This window comes from Schistocerca piceifrons, chromosome 2 (genome assembly GCF_021461385.2).
Source record: "Schistocerca piceifrons isolate TAMUIC-IGC-003096 chromosome 2, iqSchPice1.1, whole genome shotgun sequence".
In the NCBI taxonomy this organism is placed as follows: domain Eukaryota; kingdom Metazoa; phylum Arthropoda; class Insecta; order Orthoptera; family Acrididae; genus Schistocerca; species Schistocerca piceifrons.
Window position 1 is genome coordinate 186448081 of NC_060139.1, and position 20307 is coordinate 186468387.

General features: G+C 44.5%; 1 pseudogene; it reads right to left on the reverse strand.

The window, feature by feature from the left end:
- Positions 1-2010: 2010 nt before the first annotated feature.
- On the reverse strand, positions 2011-2127 carry LOC124778314 (annotated as a pseudogene).
- Between the last annotated feature and the right edge of the window lie 18180 nt (positions 2128-20307).

Genomic DNA, 20307 nt, shown 5'->3' on the forward strand with positions numbered 1-20307 from the left:
GTCACCTGGGCCACGATGGATGTTCTGATATTGGTTTCAGGGTCGTCCGCTAACAAATAGCGTAGCGGCATAGCTACCAGAGCACAATCTGTGTCTGCACTTTCATAGGGAAAGCTCACAGACAGAAGGCCCGGCGTGTTGCTAACGTGTGAAGCAAACAGGCAACCATGCCACAGAGACGCACTCGTGCTTTCTACAGCCAACTGAGTGGGTTTGAAAGGGGTCAGTTCGTGAATTTCCGAGTGGCAGGATGGTCCTTTCAGAGAATCGGCACACTAGTTGGACGTACTGTGTCACCTGTGCAATGATGCTGGTATCAGTGGTCACGTCAACATTCTCACAACTGTAGACGAGTTTCTGCGCGTCCACGCTGCACAGAGGCTCGGCAGAATCATCGTATTGGAAAGGCAGTAGTGGCAGATGATACTGCTACAACAGCACAGAAGCCAGACGTGTCGACACGAACTATCGCTAACCAGTTATTAACAGTGGGACCACGAAAATGCACATTTCTAGCCCGTCTTCCACTCGGGCCACAGCATCGACGTGAACAGCTCGACTGGTGCCGCCAGAGGATCACTTGGAAGATGGAAAGGTGCACTGTGCTCTTCAGCGATGAAAGCAGAGTCTGCCTGCACCCCCTCTGCAGGTCCAGGGGTTAGAATAGGCCCGAGGTATTCCTGCCTGTCGTAAGAGGCGACTAAAAGGAGTTTGACACGTTTCGGCCTTTATGTGATGGTCCCCTTTAGGGTTTGATCTCCATTTTTCAAAATTTTCCCGAAGAGCTAGCCAACTGGGGAAGAGCACCTTACGTGGTGCATCGTGTCCATCATGCATTGAAATCTTTAGCCCACTTTCTCGTCGTCGCATTGCAGTGCAGCCCATTATCCATCTCTTGGGCGAGGCCACCTTCCTGGGTGCGTTTTCCACCATCCATTATGCAGTGTCAATTTCCGTGCCGACGATGACCACGGACTTCGTTGCACCTCGTATCCAGCACGGTAGTCAGTCCGTTGTGGTGGGGCCGCCATGTGCCCTGTTGGTTGTAGACTCCTGACAACACAGGGATCGCTCTGCAGATGCCTGCGCCGTTAACTTCCCACGTATGCCAAGCAGTTGACGCCCGTCACCCTGGGGCATCGGGACTCCCGGCAATGGCCATCCTGCCAGGTGGCCTTTGCTGTGGCTGGGTGGTGCCTGTGGGGAGGGCCCCTGGTCGGAGTGGGTGGCATCAGGGCGGATGACACGCCATGAAGTGTCGTACCTCATCTCTTGCTGGTGGTCCGCCGCCAGCAGTCCCTAAGCGGGCAAAGTCTAACTTTAATGCTAAGAAATATGACCACAAGTCGTTCCCTCCCTGGCCACACCATGGGAGGAACGCCAGGCTAAGGATGGCAGTGAAGCTTATTCGCCCCGGTACCTTCTATGTACGAGAGTTGATGGGGAATCCTTCATGTCCATGAAGCCTCAGTTTTTTTGTGGAGCATTTGGAGGACAAGTTTGAGGAGGTGGAAGGCTTGTCCAAAATGCGCTCTGGGTTGGTCTTGATAAAAACAGCATCCTCTGCCCAGTCAAGGGCATTACTCGCTTGTGCCATTGTGGGGGATGTTTCTGTTACCATCACGCCCCGTAAGAGCTTAAATATGGTCAGGCCGCAGATTCGTTTGGACCTTTCTCATGACCCTAAGGACTCAGTTACTCCTGCCGTTCTCCACCGTCACTTCCTCTCGATTCTTGTGTTCCAGAGCTCGGAAGTTAGTTAGAGCTAAATAATAGTTCGTTCATTAAGTCAGCTGTTTTACGCCATAACCACTCCGTCTTCAGGCCACGAGTGGCCTTCCGGGACCATCCGACCGCCGTGTCATCCTCCGAGGAGGGTGTGGATAGGAGGGGCGTGGGTCAGCACACCCCTCTCCCGGTCGTTATGATGGCTTTGTTTGACCGGAGCCGCTACTATTCGGTCGAGTAGCTCCTCAATTGGCATCACGAGGCTGAGTGCACCCCGAAAAATAGCAACAGCGCATGGCGGCTGGATGGTCACCCATCCAAGTGCCGGCCACGCCCAACAGCGCTTAACTTCGGTGATCTCACGGGAACCGGTGTATCCACTGCGGCAAGGCCGTTGCCACGTTTTACGCCACGTTTTACGCCATAGGGTCTCATTAAATTTTCCATCAGCCAAAATATCTTATATCCTACGATCACGCAAGGAACTGCCATGTCGTGGTTTTCTGTAAAAGTTTTTTTTTTTTTTTTCAGCAAGTCCTACGTTTTTTCCAGTATTACATATAGAACGGAATCTCTGAAAATTCCTGAGTCGGTGTCTTTATCCAGCAAGGGCGAATGTCTACGCAGCAAAAACGATAGTTAGTGTCACAGCTCCAACAGCGCTAGGGCATAATTTAAGCGAAGTGCTCTGGATTTTGTGTTCTGACATTTTTACCATAGAGAGCTCCGATGCAACGATGAGGAAGTGCCGCGTATTGTTCAAATACTTCAGAGATTTCAATCCGTTTTTCTTCATTTGGTGTTAGCTTCACAGTCTCTCTTAATTCCATCCAAATAACTTACCGTACATGAAGTATTATCCCAGATAGATTCTATCCAGTCTTATACGAATAGTGTAGCTCTGGCACTGAAGAACCTCTTGCAGAATATCTGAAACCGTAACAGACCGCGAGAAACTGCAGCGACAAACGCCCTCTACAGTCATCTAAACTGTTGAAATTCGAGCGCGCGATAGCGTGCGTCAGCTCACTTTGAATGTTAACTTACAAGAGGACCATCAGACCTGTTCATCACCGATTTTGATGAGTCTAGGTACGTTATAGAGGCCTGTCCTGAGTACTTGGGTAGCGACTTTTTGTGTGTTCCCCTTGTTTCCGAGAGAATCGTTGTTGAAGTAGTATGCGCACCTGCTGTAGCGTCAGCCATCTTCCTAGTAAGCAAGAGTAGCGCGTAGCGCAGCGGCTAAGGTTCACGGGTACAACCCTGGCTGCGCGGATACAAATGCTGCTTCCTTTCTTTCTTCCACATACCGAATATCATTAAATAGTATATGTCATGCGAAATTGGTCACTTTCACTTACAGATAAATCGATCATTACAACAAACATTTCTTCAAATGTGTGTTCCGTTAGACACAGATTGGATTACAGAATCGTCTTACTCGCTGTCGCTTGAATAGCGCGAACCGTAGCAAGGCGCTTCAGGCCGCGCGGCTACCCCGTGAGACGCAATTCTAGACTTGCCCGATTTCGCGTTTCTCATGATAGTTTTTAGGATCCCGCACCTGTGTCTGTAAAAACTGAACCCTTACAGGATCACTTTGTAGTCCTTCTGCCTGCCCGTCTGTCTTTTTGCCTGTCCGACTCCTCGAGACACTTTTTCTCGGGAACGGGTACACGGGTCAACTCGAAATTTGTCGCATATTAAAATACACGGTTCCTTGGTGACATAAATGGAAGCTTCTAAGTCAACGCAGTGAAGAGATACGGCAGTTTGTGTCACATATTTTGATACTCGCAAATTCAGTCATCAAACCATACATGGTACTTCCCGTTGACCTAGAATCATGAAATTTGCGAAGAAGCAAGGTTTCACACAACAACCAAAGGAAAAATCCAAAAATTGTTAATTGTCAATTATATGGCACTTTATCACTCCATCTGTCTAGACCCCTTCGTATTAGGAACGGGTGAACGTATCAGTTTGCAATTTATGTCACACATTGAGGTCTGTAATCCTTTGGTGGCGTAAAAATGTTGATCTAAGTCAACGGATTCTGAAGATATGGCCAATTATGTTACATTTTCAGAGACGAAAACTCACTCATTAAAACCTGTAGGGTGCTTCGCATAGACGTAAAGTCTTGAAATTTATCAAGAGGAATTTTCACAGTACCAGTAAAGGAAGCAAATGAGAAAATTGTAAATTTGTTGTTATATCACACGGAAAATTATTTCTTTTGTCGTTTATCAGAGTTCAAACCTGAAATTAAAACTTTCGAGAAAGTCTTGGAGTCCTTGCAACCGATATCGTCCCAATATCAGTGTCAATAACGGGCAGAAATCGTCGCTCTTCTCGATTCCCAGAATGGATGAACTGTCTATATACAAAATTAAGTTTGTACGGAACCCCCAGTGTGTGAGTCCTGCTCGCACGTGACCAATTTTTTGTGAGCCAACTTATAAACTGCTTCTTGAATAGTCCGACGAAATTTTCCGAATGGTTCTCGCAGGCGTAACAAAACGCAAGGGAATATCTATTCTGATGCAGTCCAGCTATGCACAGGGATGATTATGTAGGTCCAATTTCTGCAAGGGCATATTGTACGTCGATTGGCACTAGCAGCCAACTTCACGGGTATTAATTGCATAATCCACGCCGGAATTAGAGGTGAGTACCTTTGTATCTAGAGCCACACGTACTATTCAATGATATTCTGTACGATGAAAGAGGGCCTGGTGCGAGTAAGTCTCGCGTACTGAGGATTCCGTACAAACTTAATTATGTATTCAGACAGTTCATCCATTCGGGAAATTGAGGATCTCGACCATTTTTGCCAGTTATCGACGTTGATACTGGCAAGATATCGGTCCCAGGAATTGCAAGCTTTTCGAGAATTTTTAAATTTCAATAATATAAATGCGACATAGTCTTGCAGGAGACAGACGACCATTATTGTAATAATCAGTAGTTCTCTATTCACGCTGAATGGGTCGCAATGAAAAGTTTGACATCAGGTAAGAAATGACTTTATTGTTCATATCACGCATTTCGAATTTATCCATCATCAGATATATCCGGGAGCGAGTACTGCTCGTAGATACGGCGTTTCAAGCTGAAAGTGAAACACACACGCAGACACTGGTTACATTGGCTTACTTGTTAGAAGCTTCAGTTTATCACACCGCCAAGGTACCATAGACGAGAAACTTCCTGGCAGATTAAAACTGTGTGCCGGACCGAGACTCGAACTCGGGACCTTTGCCTTTCGCGGGCAAGTGCTCTACCAACTGAGCTACCCAAGCACGACTCACGCCCCGTCCTCACAGCTTGAATTCCGCCAGTACCTCGTTTCCTACCTTCAGACAGACAGACAGACAGACAGACAGACGGGCGAGCGGGCGGGCAACAACAAAGTGATACCGACTGACGTAAAGAACCCTAAAATAAGTGGTACGCACAGGATTTCAACCTGTAATGCTAGCGCACTAGCCGTGAGTCTTAGCCTCTGTGTTACTATCGTTTGGTCGCAATATATGGATTTTCTCGGAAACCAGGAACCGTCACACGAAAAGCCACTGTGAAGGTGCTGTGTACAGGTCCGCCCAGAACATACCTGAGACTTATCAGAATTCTCAATTAACAGGCCTGATGGTCCCTTGTTAGCCTCACGAAACGTGTAAATGGGCACTTGAGGCGACCTGATCGGTGTGATGTGACGTTGCGCCCCCTGGCTCATGGCAGAGGCGGGGCTGCAGCTGGGAGTAGGCGGCAGCCTGCAGCAGCAGCCGCCGCCAGGTTTGCCGATAAATCAGCTCCGCCGCTGGCTGGCGTGACCCCGCCGCCGTATCCCGCTCCCGGCTCCCTGTCCCCCGTCCTGTCTCCTTGCACTGCGCCGCGCCCTGCTCGCCAAACTTTGCTCTCTGCCGTCGTCCCGGGCGGCTCCTTTGCCTCCTTTTCTACTCTGCGCTAGACGTCTCGGTTGTGACGTAACAGCCTCAGCACACAGGGAGACGATGTAAGGGCGGAAGGCGTTCATGAGCGGCTTCGTAGCACGCCAAAAGTGTATTTTTCTTTGGGTACCATATCGATCCACAACACTCGGTTGGTTACTGTCTTAAAAATGTATGTATATACACTACTGGCCATTAAAATTGCTACACCAAGAAAAAATGCAGATGATAAACGGGTATTCGTTGGACAAATATATTATACTAGAACTGACATGGGATTGCATTTTCACGCAATTTGGGTGCATAGATCCTGAGAAATCAGTACCCAGAACAACCACCTCTGGCCGTAATAACGGCCTCGATACGCCAGGTCATTGAGTCAAACAGTGCTTAGATGGCGTGTACGGGTACAGCTGCCCATGCAGCTTCAAGAGTAGTGACTGGCGTATTGTGACGAGCCAGTTGCACGCCCACCATTGACCAGACGTTTTCACTTGGTGAGAGATCTGGAGAATGTGCTGGCCAGGGCAGCAGTCGAACATTTTCTGTATCCAGAAAGGCCCGTACAGGACCTGCAACATGCGGTCGTGCATTATCCTGCTGAAATGTAGGGTTTCGCAGGGATCGAATGAAGGGTAGAGCCACGGGTCGTAACACATCTGAAATGTAATGTCCACTGTTCAGAGTGCCGTCAATGCGAACAAGAGGTGACCGAGACGTGTAACCAATGGCACCCCATACCATCACGCCGGGTGATACGCCAATATGGCGATGACGAATACAAGCTTCCAATGTGCGTCCACCGCAATGTCGCCAAACACGGATACGACCATCATGATGCTGTGAACAGAACCTGGATTCATCCGAAAATATGACGTTTTGCCATTCGTGCACCCAGGTTCGTCGTTGAGTGCACCATCGCAGGCGCTCCTGTCTGTGATGCAGCGTCAAGGGTAACCGCAGCCATGGTCTCCGAGCTGATAGTTCATGCTGCTGCAAACGTCGTTGAACTGTTCGTGCAGATGGTTGTTGTCTTGGAAACGTCCCCATCTCTTGACTCGGGGATCGAGACGTGCCTGCACGATCCGTTACAGCCATGCGGATAAGATGCCTGTCATCTCGACTGCTAGTGATACGAGGCCGTTGTGATCCAGCACAGCGTTCCGTGTTACCCTCCTGAACCCACCGATTCCATATTCTGCTGACAGCCATTGGATCTCGAGCAACGCGAGCAGCAATGTCGCGATACGATAAACCGCAATCACGATAGGCTACAATCCGACCTTTATCAGAGCCAGAAACGTGATGATATGCATTTCTCCTCCTTAAACGAGGCATCACAACAACGTTTCACCAGGTAATGATGGTCAACTGCTGTTTGTGTATGAGAAATCGGTTGGAAACTTTCCTCATGTCAGCACGTTGTAGGTCTCGCCACCGGCGCCAACCTTGTGTGAATGCTCTGAAAAGCTAATCATTTGCATATCACAGCATCTTCTTCCTGTCGGTTAAATTTCGCGTCTGTAGCACGTCATCTTCCTGGTGTAGCAATTTTAATGGCCAGTAGTGTATAAAGCAAATTATCGTCAGTCGTATTAAAGCTACTATCTCGTAAAGTGACATACGGTCGGGAGAACGGTATGCTGATCACATGGCCCTCCGTATGCGTATCCACTGACGCCTATTGGCCGCTCAGTACCGTTGGGCCTACATGGCCTGCTCTGGCGGAGTTTTATATTACCAGCTACCTTTTATTTGTTTTAAATCAGTATTTTAGTTGCCACGTCTTCAGTAAGTGAGAGGAACACTAGTGGTGACGACAGTCGGTGAAATCCTCCCTTCCGAGATAACCACCAGCGATTTGCCACGACAAACAGCTGTCGTTTTCGTAGCACTAGCAGAGACGGCCGGTGGAAAACTCCACTTGCCAGGTCTGAAAAACAGAAACAGCGACGCACCACGAAAGAACTGTCAGAATGGCACGCAAAACGACAGATGTGGTGCACATGCACAGACAAACAAATGATTACTATTTCAGAAAAGCTATATGATCTAAGAGAGAAATTGACATGTTAAGCAAGTCACTAACGCTTTGGTCCGCCTCTGGCTCTTTATGCAAGCAGTTATTCGGCTTGGCATTGACTGATATTGTTGTTTGATGTCGTCCTGAGGGATATCGTGCCAAATTGTGTCAAACTGACGCATTGTATCTTCAAAATCCCGAACTGGTTAGAGGACACTGCCCATAACGCTCCAAACGTTCTCAATTCAGAAGAGATCCGGCAACGTTGTTGGCCAAGATATGGTATGAGAAGCACGAAGACAAGCACTAGAAACTCGCCGTCTAGACTGTCATCGGCAGGTGTAGAAGGAACTTCAGGTTTTCCCCCAGGCAAGTATGTTGGTACACTTGCTGTTCACGTTGAACACTGCCAGAAAAAAGTGCCAGCACCCTCAAAGACTGTGGTCAGTGGAAACATGCACTGAGCAGTCGTATTGTTAGTAATTCATTTGTCACGGTCGCCGGCGATCAAATGGCGTTCAGAAGGCATGTTTCGATTCTGTAGGCAATTTCTTTGCTGAATTTAGACGTGAACAGTGTTAACAACATTCATTGTAGGGCACGGGGTCGCATCGTACGTATGCTTGCAGCAGGATTAAGATCACGTATATCTCTAACTATGGAACCACTGACACCACGACACCACCAAGCATAGCTACTCTGGTGTCGTGAAAGAGACGAGTGGAGAGTGGAATATCAGTGATGAGAGCAGGTACTGAGGTTACATCTGTTAGTGATGGACGTACAAGCGTATGGTGCAGATCTGGTGAGCTGCCTATTCCAGAGTACATTCGCCCCGACGCGCAGGTCCCATTCCAGGCTTGAAGGTGTGTATGTGGGTGGCGGGGGAGGGGGCACGCTTCAGTTACATCCATCGGTCACAGTTAATGTTTTTGCAGGGTAAAGTAACCACTGACCGTGCTACAGCTATTTCTTGGACAGGCAAGTGGTGTGCTTTTTCAGCGTGACAATGCACGTACACAAATGGCTACTGCAACGCAACGTGCTCTTCTTGGTGTACAACATATGCCCTGGCAGGAAGATCACAAGATCTCTCGCCAATTGGACACGTATGGGACACGATAAAACGGGAACTTATTAATTCTCCACGACGTGCAAGAACCATTAAAGAATTGGAACAAAAGGTTTGCGATGCTTGGGACAATATATCTCAGAATGCTATTCGGCACCTTTACGATTATTTGCATGCGAGAATACACGCCTGCATTGCCGCAAGAGGGATGGAAAGGGGGGGGGGAGGGGCGGCGGCGGTAGCTCTGTGTACTGATGACAGTTCGGACATCCTTTACCGTGACATGTGTATTTCATTTGGTCTGTATTTGTTAACGTAAAAGCCAACAATGCAGACAAGTTTCTGGACGTCCGCAAAGTACACACACTGTCAATAAAATGACCTAACTCTTGAGTGTTATCTTTTTCCAGCAGTGTACATAATGACTTTGCAGACAACAGTAACCACAGACTTTTCGCAGATGATGCAGTTGCAGCGAAGTACTGCCCGAAGAAAGCTGGACAATATTCAATCAGACCATGATAAGATTTTAGAAGTGGTGCGCTGATTGTCAACTTGCTTAAAACATTCAGAAATTTAAAAATGTGGACTCCACAAAAGGAAAAAAATATTATTCGTTGACTGTAATATTAATGAATCACAACTGAAGTGGGTCAGCTCGTACAGATACGTGGGTATAACAATTTGTGGGGATATGAAATAGAATGATCACGTAGGCTTACTCGTAGACAAAGTAGGCGGCAGACTTCGGTCTATTGGTAGAACACTAGAAAAATGCAGTCGGTCTACAAATGGGACTGCTTAATAAACGCTAATGTGACCCATCCTAGAACACTGCTCAAGTATGTGGGACCCGTACCATATAGAACTAGCAGGGGATATTAAAGATATACAGAGAACAGCACTAGTTGTCAAAGGTTTGTGACTCACGGAAGTGTATCACAGAGATGCTGAAGAGACTGTACTGGCAAACTCTTGAAGATAGACATAAACTCTTCCGAGAAAGCCTCATTAGAAAGTGCGAGGAACCAGTACTGGTCAAGAATCTACAGATATTAGTCCCCTACATACAGTTCCCGCACGAAAGATAAATCGAGACTAAAAGGAGAACACGTATAGACGTTTAAGCAGTGATGCTACCCACGCTCCATACGTGCATGGAACGGGAAGAATTGTTAATAACTAGTACAATGAGACATACCTCTGCCATGCACGTCACATTGGTTTGCAGAGTGTTTGCAGAGTATGTCTGTCGAGGTTGATGTAGACATTACACTGTCGGCATCGTACACTCCACGTAGGGACCATGACAATAAGATGAGAGATTAGGAAGCTTACAGAGGCGTTACTGAAGTCAGTTTTTCCTCGCTCTGTACGCGAATGGAATAAGACAAGAAGTCGTTACTATTTGTACGATGTACCAGCGGCCGTGCGCTGTTCGGTGGCTTGCAGAATATATAGGTAACGTAGGCCACAGGATGTTACACATTATTCGTAACAATTTGCAATGCATTTAATTACTGAAGGACAGAACGTACGGCACCGTTGTTTGGGATACCCCGAAGTGCAGGTTCACCGTCTAGTTGGGCAGGTTGTTACTGTAGTCAGTTACAGTTCCTGCAATAGCTATTCTTTTATTCCATATCACTTCCAGAAATTGCGCAATAATTTTTATCCTGGAGAACAGCTCCAGCCTTCTCCTCATAAGTGATGCGTTACTAAACATCGTAGCTTACAATTTGAGCTGAGAATGCGACAGGTAACTTTTTCCTTGTTTGAGTCGAGTTCACAGTCATGTTTACCATTGTTTCTTAAAATAGATGACAGGTTTTGTCTACATTTCAGATAAAAGTCAGCAGTTTAACTTTCACCTTGACTCTTAAAGTTGTAACGATTACTTTCGTTGCACAGTCACGAAGCTCACACTTCGTTGTATAAAAATCTTTCGGGTATTACTCTAATACTTTATTTTCTAGCTCCCCCTCACTTCTGTTTTTTGCAGTCGTGAATGACACTGAATACATGTATCCCTTGTCTTTTTTTTTTCTTTGGTTGTGAATGAGTTACATTCATTTCATTCGGTTCGGCTTTTCATTGAAACAGACAAATAGGGAGATTTTATTTGCTGCATAAGTTTTAGGGTCCCGTGCCTCAGTCTGCAAAACGGAACGCTTACAGATAGTTTCTTCGTCTGCTGTTAAGAACCTTTTTTCTCAGGCACGGATAGAGGCATCAAGTTCCATGTTATGTCAATTCACTCAGAATGTACGGCCATTTATGTAACGTATTTTGATACTCGGAAACCCATTCATTAAAAGCTATAGTGTACTTCCCTTTGATCTAGAGCCATGAAATTTGGAAAGAAGCAAGGTTTCAATGTGCAAGTAAAAGAAACAATCCGAAAATTGTTAGTTTGTAACTATCCAGACGGATTAAAAACGAAAAAAAAAATTTTTTTTTCGTGGTGTATGTTTCTCCGTCCGTCTGTTAAGACACCTTTTTCTTTTGAGAAGGTTAGTGTATCAAATTTAATTTTACATGCACTAAGAGCAATGGTCCCTCGGCGGTTTAAAAAATTTTAAGCTTCTAGTTCAGTGCATTCAAAAGATACGGCCGTTTATGTCATACTTTGAAACTCGCAGACGTACGCATTAAAACATAAAGAGAACTTCGCGTTGACGTAGAAACATGGAATTTGGCAAGAAGCAAGGTTTCACAATACCAGTAAAGTAAAAATATCTGAAAATTGGCAAACTGTAATTACATCACGTGAAAATACCTTTCTGGCACCAGAACATATATTGCATTCATTATCCGTCAAAAGCGTAACAGAACAACACTACTGCAGGAAAACATAAATATCAGTTGTAGTCATGTTTTAGTAAGCAAATAAAAAATGCGCTAGTCCTACTCGCACACGGCCATTTTTTTCTCCAATTTCACATTAGCTTCAAAATCCATTTTCACCCATGCCCTAATAGGGGAAGCAGAGAGTACTACAAGTGTAATAAACGTGTTATCAGCCATTCAGATGGTAAAATTAAAGCTTAAAAATATTTGAATGTACAAGGTTTGTTTTTTTAATACATTAAAGAAACAAAGGAGCAGGATACTCTTGTAAAGACATCAGCTGTAATGCGTCTTGCAACGAACAGCTGGAAATTTCTGGCGCGTTGTCGTGGGAATACCATTGTCAGTTTGGGGAAAAAAGGGAGAAGAACTTTTTCTTTCCCAGTGCTGAGAACTTCTGCTTCTCAATGTCAAGGTGAATGAGCCGTGTTGGTGGGAACGTACGAGCAGCCGACAGCTTGTACAGACTCGTTGACCTTCCCTCTCGTTGGGATTTCGCTTGTCTACCCATCGTGTCGGGGGTGATCGGATGAGAGGGCTCATCTATCGAACAGGAACGGGGAATAGTCTATGGAACATTTTCCTAAAGTTATTTTTCTTCATTTTCTGTACCTGATCTGCTTGACGCTGCTCGCTCCTACACGTGATCCGGCGCGCGACTCATCACCACAAACGGTTATTTCGTAATGGTCTACGGGTTTCTCGAAGAGTTGCAGTACGAAGGCGCAGCACCAGAAAAGTCTCACAGAGCTCTCGGAGATGTACGTCCTTAGTGGGAGTCTGTAGCGGTGTTCCCGCTGTTGGAAGACTGCACAGGGAAATATTTCTGAACAGGGATGAACCATGAAGAGGAATGTTTCGTTTCGGCGCAGGTGGTTCTCTCATACCGTAGATACAATTGGTAACAATAGATCTGTGAGCTGGCCTGTGTTAAATGTGATGTTGCTGGGACCAGTTCAAACGTCCTGTGACAATACCGTAGAAAATCTTACGGCGAATATTCAGAAGAGCTTCAATAAACACACTATCCACGATGCGAGCGAGACAAAACTGCCTTCCAACAGCGAGGTCATTGATACCAGAGCTCAGTGCACCGACTGGTTAAATGCCTCTGTTAGGTGTACCGGAAAGTAATATCGTTTTTCTTCATTAAATTCAAACGCCGGTCGAAGTGGCCGTGCGGTTAAAGGCGCTGCAGTCTGGAACCGCAAGACCGTTACGGTCGCAGGTTCGAATCCTGCCTCGGGCATGGATGTTTGTGATGTCCTTAGGTTAGTTAGGTTTAACTAGTTCTAAGTTCTAGGGGACTAATGACCTCAGCAGTTGAGTCCCATAGGGCTCAGAGCCATTTGAACCATTAAATTCAAACAGATCAATTGTTCGCAAGATTTTTTTGATCAGTGATGTAATTACCCTTGTTATCAACAACCTTCCTACATCTAGTATGCAAATTTTCAATGCTGGATCGATAAAAATAAATTCGTTCTGAGCACAATATCTGATGATGGCATTTTGCACATCATCGACATTTTCAGATTTTTTGCCACTTAGAAAATGTAGCGATCGGAATAAATGGAACTCCGATGACGCAGTATCGGTCGAGTATGGCGTGTGAGGCAGAACCTCCCACCCCAATTCATTAAGTTTCTTCAGGGTTCGTCTTGGGCTGTGCGGTCTTGCATTACCTTGTTGCAGGGTAAAGCGTTTTCTCTTGACAATCGCTGAGCACTTTTCAGTTAAAAATTTATTTACTCGAGCCAACTGTTCACAATAAAGGTTTCAGCACTTCAAAATGAACGACCCCGCGAAAACTGAACCAAACGCATAAAAGCGCCTTTTTGCGGTGTAAACCTAGCTTAGCTGTACTTCTTGGCGATTCATTCGGAGAGAGTCACAGCCTTTTGCGTTTTGGATTATCATAGAGCACCGATTTTTCATCTCCTTTGATAAAGGGATCAAAAAACACTTCTGTATTCTGCCATGAAGCAATTTGCACGTGGTGGGTCGGTTAGCTTTATTTGTCTTCACCAGCCTGCTGCAGATGCTCTTGGATGGTCGACCAAGGTTGGTGAAGAGTGTTTGACAGTTCCTCCATTGTCTGACACGGATTTGCTTGCACTTGCTAAAGTTCTTCGTCTTCCTGATCGATAGGAGCCGGAAAGGTCAAATTACCGAATATGAACTTAGCAAACCATCTTTGGCATTTTCGAACGTCTAATGCACTTGGATAAACATCGCAAATGTTTTTGTTAGCAACTGTTGTTTACTATCCATACCAAACTCAAAAAGCGTACGATGCTGGATATGTACCTCTTCTGATAATTGTCTGGCAATTTCGTTGTAAATTGCAAAAAAAAGAGATTTAATTATTTAGGAGTAAACAAGTCACTCTAACCTTTAAATGTATTTGGCACGACTTTGAAGTACACAGTGAGCTGATAACTGACAAACGAATATCGACACGTGTAGAAACGACATTACCTTCCTATCCCTCTAATATTTCTTAAACGGAAAAGTGCTCGTTCAGTTGAAATCATACTTGTGAACAGTATTAATAACTGCGCTTTGGAAAATGGAAAATCCTGGTTCCACAGCCGAGGTCAACAACAAGGGAAATCCCGCTGTAAATATCTGGGCTGGAATCGTTTACGACAATCTCTGTGGTGAGCCATTACTTGTGTACAATGAGCTGAACGTCGCTAAACTTGTGAACAGTATACAGAGCTACCCTCATGTTGTTAAGTGCGGACTCCGTCGTCCGCCCAGCATGCGCAGCTCCATCGCACTTCCGCAGATATCCGTCACGAACTCAGTATTATATCTTCTGGACTCTGGATTTGGGCACTACGCCCTACTTCTTAGCCTGCAAGCTCACACGACCTCAAGCCTCTTGTATAAAGATTATCGTACGTCAGATGATTTATTTACAAGGTCTAGTGACGTCAATTAGGTACAACCAATCCAAAAACCAAGCGGTACTGGTTGGTCATTCTAGGCTCATGAGCCCGAAGTATCGGGAATCCCTAACAACTTTAACCCTAAACGGGACAAATATAAACTTCAGAATGACAAATCAAATATCTTACAGCCGTCTAAACTTCCAGCTTATCTTCGGCCACGCTTTGCTGTGGCTCAGTCTGTTTAAATGGAAAAGGAAGAAAAGAGCAAGCATACATTTCGAATGTGTATGGCAATTACTTATACGTACTAATGTCCCTCTTTCCCTTGACCCCGTCCATCTCCTCATCACTCTCTCTTTGTCCTCCTCCCCGTCCTCCCCCTCCGTACTTCACTTCCTCCCCTCTCTTTGTCCATTTTCTCCTCCTCCTCCTCCTCCTCCTCCTACTACTACTACTACTACTACGACTACCACCACCACCACCACCACCACCACTACCACCCCCTCTGTCCTTCAACTCCTCTCTCTCTCTCTCTCTCTCTCTCTCTCTCTCTCTCTCTCTCTGCCCATAACCTCATCAAATTTTTCTCTGTCCATCTTCTTCTCCCTCCTCTTTCGCAGTCCGCTCCTGTCCCTTCTCTCTTTTTCACCTCCTCGCGCCTGTACACGTCCATCTTCTCCTTCCCCTTTCAATCTTCTTCTGCCGCTCTCTCTGTTCGTCTCCTCTTTTTCCGCTTTCTATCTCCATTTCCTCTCCCTCCTTTCCCTGACTCTGCGCCTTGTTTATTGTTATTGCATATTCATATTCTACAGTAGTATTCTAACCATAAGTCGACAAGCCATAGATACACCTTTCCTTAGGCGCTGCAGTCTGGAACCGCAAGACCGCTACGGTCGCAGGTTCGAATCCTGCCTCGGGCATGGATGTTTGTGATGTCCTTAGGTTAGTTAGGTTTAACTAGTTCTAAGTTCTAGGGGACTAATGACATCAGCAGTTGAGTCCCATAGTGCTCAGAGCCATTTGAACCATTTGAACACCTTTCCTTCCTAACAAAGTTTTACTATACTAAAGATATATAATACACGTAGACTGGATGTGTCTCTTAAGTCATTATGCACATTTTCTCTGGTATTTCCGCAGATGTTTACAATTTCGTTTTTGCGTTTTGTACCTGGAGTCATCCCAACCAAATACAGATCATCTCATCATTTATACAACGCCCAGGGTTGACGGAAAGCGTCGATTTGTTTCCCGTTACAAGTAAAATTATTTTTAAAGCGGAATGTTACGTACTTATTCGGTAATGCGGTTTCAAGTTACTCTAGTGCGACATTTGTTTTATCGATATGTATTAGCAGGATCAGTTAAACACGGAGGATAACCAGAACTGCAGGAGCGACTGAGCAGCAGCTCTTGTGCATGGCGGTAGCAGTCAGTGCTGCCACTGCTGGAGTACTGGTCATTATTCGTGTTTTACTGGTCCTGGTAATACATATGGATAACACATATATCGCGCTAGTGTAATTTGTGACAGCTGTATCGGATTAGCATGTATAATTCCGCTTCAGCAATAATTTTGTCTGTAAAAGGTAACAAACCGACGCTTTCATACGACACCGGACGTCACATGAAAGACGTCGTGATCATTATTTCTCTGAGCTGACACCAGCTACACAACGCAAAAACCAAATTGCTTATATCTGCCGCAATATCATAGAAAATGCGCCTGAGTACTCTTACAAGTGTGTCTGTCCCGATGTTCATTGAGTGTATTCGTACTATATATACATATATTAAAAATAGGTGTATAAAAATACGCACGTATTCGAATGCAACGTTGCCAAAAATTTAAACCATTGGGTGAAGAACTTCCCGAGATTTACGATTTTGTACAAACAAATTACATTTTTATTGATTTCCCCTGCAATTACTACAAATGTATTTATATATTTCTAAAACGCCTATGATACGTTTTCTTGAATTGAGAAGGAAGTGTCATCGGAATGGACAAAGTATGCTGTAAGACGAAGAATTTCACGGTACATTGTTTGCTGAAAAATGTGGAAGCTAGGACACTGTCATAGGGCTTGCAGTATGAAGCCACGGTGCAGTATACCAAAGGAACACGTATAACAGTCACAGTATAAAATGTTTTGTTCCAACGTAGACGGGCAATTTCAAAGACGATTATTTACAGCGCGCACAGAAGCATTTTTAGTCACCCTTCTCGCGCTTCATACGTGAATAGAACGCGAAGAAGCGCAGGTAACTGGTACAGTGAGAGGTACCCTCTGCCACGTCATTCGCGGTTGTTTGCGGTGTACGGATGTAGATGTAGTATTATAAGTGAGTGAGTTAGGTGGATTAGCAAGGGGTGGTGTCATTGCACGGTTCGATTCCCAGGTGGTTCTAGGATTTTTCTGTCTTGCGTCTGTTCTTTCACCCCTAGCAATGATTCGTTAATGTGTGAAAGTATAGTTTCATGGCGATTAGGATTCAACATTAGATTGGAGGTCTCCCTATAAATAGCCGGGTAACTCTTTTCAAAGGTTAGAGGAAGGCAAGGTGTACTGTCTTTAACAGAGCGTCACAGACGCTCTGAAGGACTGAACTGGTAGAAGCTTGAAGGCAGATGTAAATAAACTTAGAGTTTCAAGAAAAGATGTTAAATGAGGAAACTAGGAATATTCTGAGGTCTCCCTAAGTATCGCTCCTGCCGGAACGGTGAGGACAGCATAAGACTAACTACAGCGGACAGATGTGTTTAAGTTCTCATTCTACCTGCCTCTCTACGCGAATGAAACTTGGAAAATCGTAATATACAGTAGTAAACTGTAAAATATCATACTGGAATTTTAAGTTCTGTTGCCGTGCTTGGAGAAAAATAATAGTAAATTAAAGATGGGTCTGCCTTTTTTGCAAGTACATAATTGTTTTGTTTTAGTACTCAATCCTTGTCGATTCCCTAACGTCCCGTACGTTTACAGATGACATGGTGTGTTAATTTAGACCTGTGACTGATTTAGATTTGTGGTCACAGTACATACACAATGTACACAAAAGGTAAAGCGCGTAATTTATTTAAATAACCACAAAATGTGATGTAACACATTTCTTATCCTCAATAAAATCTGTATATATGAATTTCAGAGAAAAAAAGGCTGAGGATGCCACACCTGTGGTGAAACATGTTTCGGTATTGAAGCAAAACAACGATTGTTTGCTTGAGAAAACGTGGACCCATCTTTAATTCTCTAGTAAACAGCAAAACTGTGAACCACCCGAAGGTTTGTCTGAACGCCAGTGTTTTACTAGGCATGGTTCTGTGGAAGGTGGAATTCCTGGCCTCCCTCCAACCTTTCAGCTGACTTAGGCAGCCAGAGTAAGGTGCAGCTTCACATTTTTCACATTAACAGAGATTATTAGAAGTGATTCAAGTGACCGATAAAAATCTTAAGACTTTCCCCAATGATCGAACCTCAGACGTTTGGACCCAATAGTCAGACACGTAATTATTGAGTCGCCAAGCCGCACTTCAGTGGAAATTATCCTCTGTCATGCACTTCAGTGGTATACAGACTACAGACTCAGATGTAGAATAGACCATTCACAGTAGGAACCTGCAGTTGTCACTCGTTTTGCAGACAGGTTTACGTCTTTTTGTTTGATATGGAACGTCTCCACGGATGAGGTGTAAAACTCCCGTGGATGGTTGCAAATACTTCATGCAGTATTTGCACCCTCATTCCTGCAACTGCACTCTTCTAGACATCCTGCCAACTCCTTCCTTGAGGTCTTGGATGCTACAGGTATTGTCACCAGTGATTTTTGTAGTCACTGTGTCTGTGTGTACGTAATTAACTAGCAGGTGTGATCTGGTATCTCTGTGGTTAAATACCATACTACAGACCAAAAGGTGTGGGGTCAGTGCTTGGATTTTCAGTTGTCACGTCTTTCACTTCCGGAAGTTTCTGTTTGTGTGGAAAAAATGCAGAGTTGCATCGTGGTACCGAGTCCATGTATATAGTAGGTTCCCCTAAAATAGATTGGGTACGTCTATTCGAAGGCGGTATGAAAGCAAGGGCATACACGTCCAGTAGAACCATGCCTAGGAAAGCAATGTTATATTGAAACCAAACTTCCGGAAAGTAAAAATGTGCATGCGTCAAACTGAGTTTTTTTCTTATTAATGGTGCAGGTTGTTTGTTTGTTCTGAATGCTTTCAAGGCGTTTATTACCCGGCAAATTATCAAGTCAAAGTTCGAGAAGAGGTTGCTTCTAACGTAATTCGAAACGATTACCTATTTTCTCGAAAACTGAGGTCTAGTGACCTAAACCCGTTTTCAAGAGTTGCCGTTGAGGGGTTCCAATTCAGTGTTTGGAAGCGCGTCGACATCTGTTTATCGGTATTACCTCCCCTAGGAAGAATTCAGTAATATAATCATAATAAAACTTTACTGTCCGTGCTGCGGCAGTTGCATACACTGAATATCTGCCTTATGATAATCTTCGCCCTGCTAGGCTCTGAATTTAATTAATTGTTACTTTATTATTATTATTATTATTATTATTATTATTATTATTATTTTGGAGAAGCCTTATCCTTCCCATATGGTTATGCCAACAGGAAATGTGGTGACAAATATGATAAGACGCGGCAAAAAGTGACCCTTGTTAATTTACAGCCACTTAACTTTCACATGTATTGTGGAAAAATAGGTGCACATTGCCAGAACAGACGGTTGTTATCGTATAGTACGTATATCTTACAGCATGGAAAAAAAAGTTGCCACTTAACATGGGATCGAGCCTCTACCCCTTTACATAAATAACTTAGAGCTTGAGCAGTCAGCTACAATTACAACCCAGCAAACGTATTCCTGTTTATAAATGTGGGGTATCTGTAGCTAATAGCGCCGTTTCTTTTTCTTTTTTGCGGAAAAGTTTTTAAATCTTCTTCTACTATTGTAAGAATGGAGACAGCACCGTTTTTGCGTAATAATTCCTTTTCCACGTGTTCAGAACGTAATCTGAGAAAAAAATGCTTTTCAATCTCACCAGTTCTTTACCGAACTTCGACTACGGCTGCGTTTTTCCGACGCAGTTTATTTCTTTGTTGTCAAGTGTACCAGAGGGTAAGATGTAAGACAGGGTTACTCATTGTCACCACTAATATAATATATTGAGAAGACACTGAAATGTCATCTCGTGTGAGTTTCTTTTCCACAGTCAGAAAATGTGCAAATTGTATGTTGATGAAGACGTAGCAATAGTTGCCGAAAAAGAACCGTAAATGTGAAGGGTGCTTAATGAATGAAACGTGTGTTAGCTGATGGCTGTAATATGCACATAAACATAACAAGGGTAGTGGTGTGCTGAATGGTTAAATGTTAAACTTGGACAAGAGACTTTTGAAAAAGTGGTTGGCTTTGGCTGTCTCTGAAGTAGCGTAGATGAGGAAGGAAGATGCAAGAAATACGTAGTAGCAACGATTGTGCAAGACAGAACGTTTTTTGTAAGTACAGTGGCGGAAAAAATCCAACAAGAAAAAAGTTACTGTAGAATAATGAAATTTCGGAAATACATTTGTCTAGATAACAGATTTAAGTGATTAACATTCTAAGATCACAGGTTAATGTAGGCGCAAGATAAGCCACTGCAAATGCCACATGCTGGCACATTAATAGCCGATGTAACCGCGAGAATGTTGAATGAAGTATGCAAACGGTCATGCACGGTGTTTTACAGGTGCCGGACGTCAGTTTGTGGGACGGAGTTCCA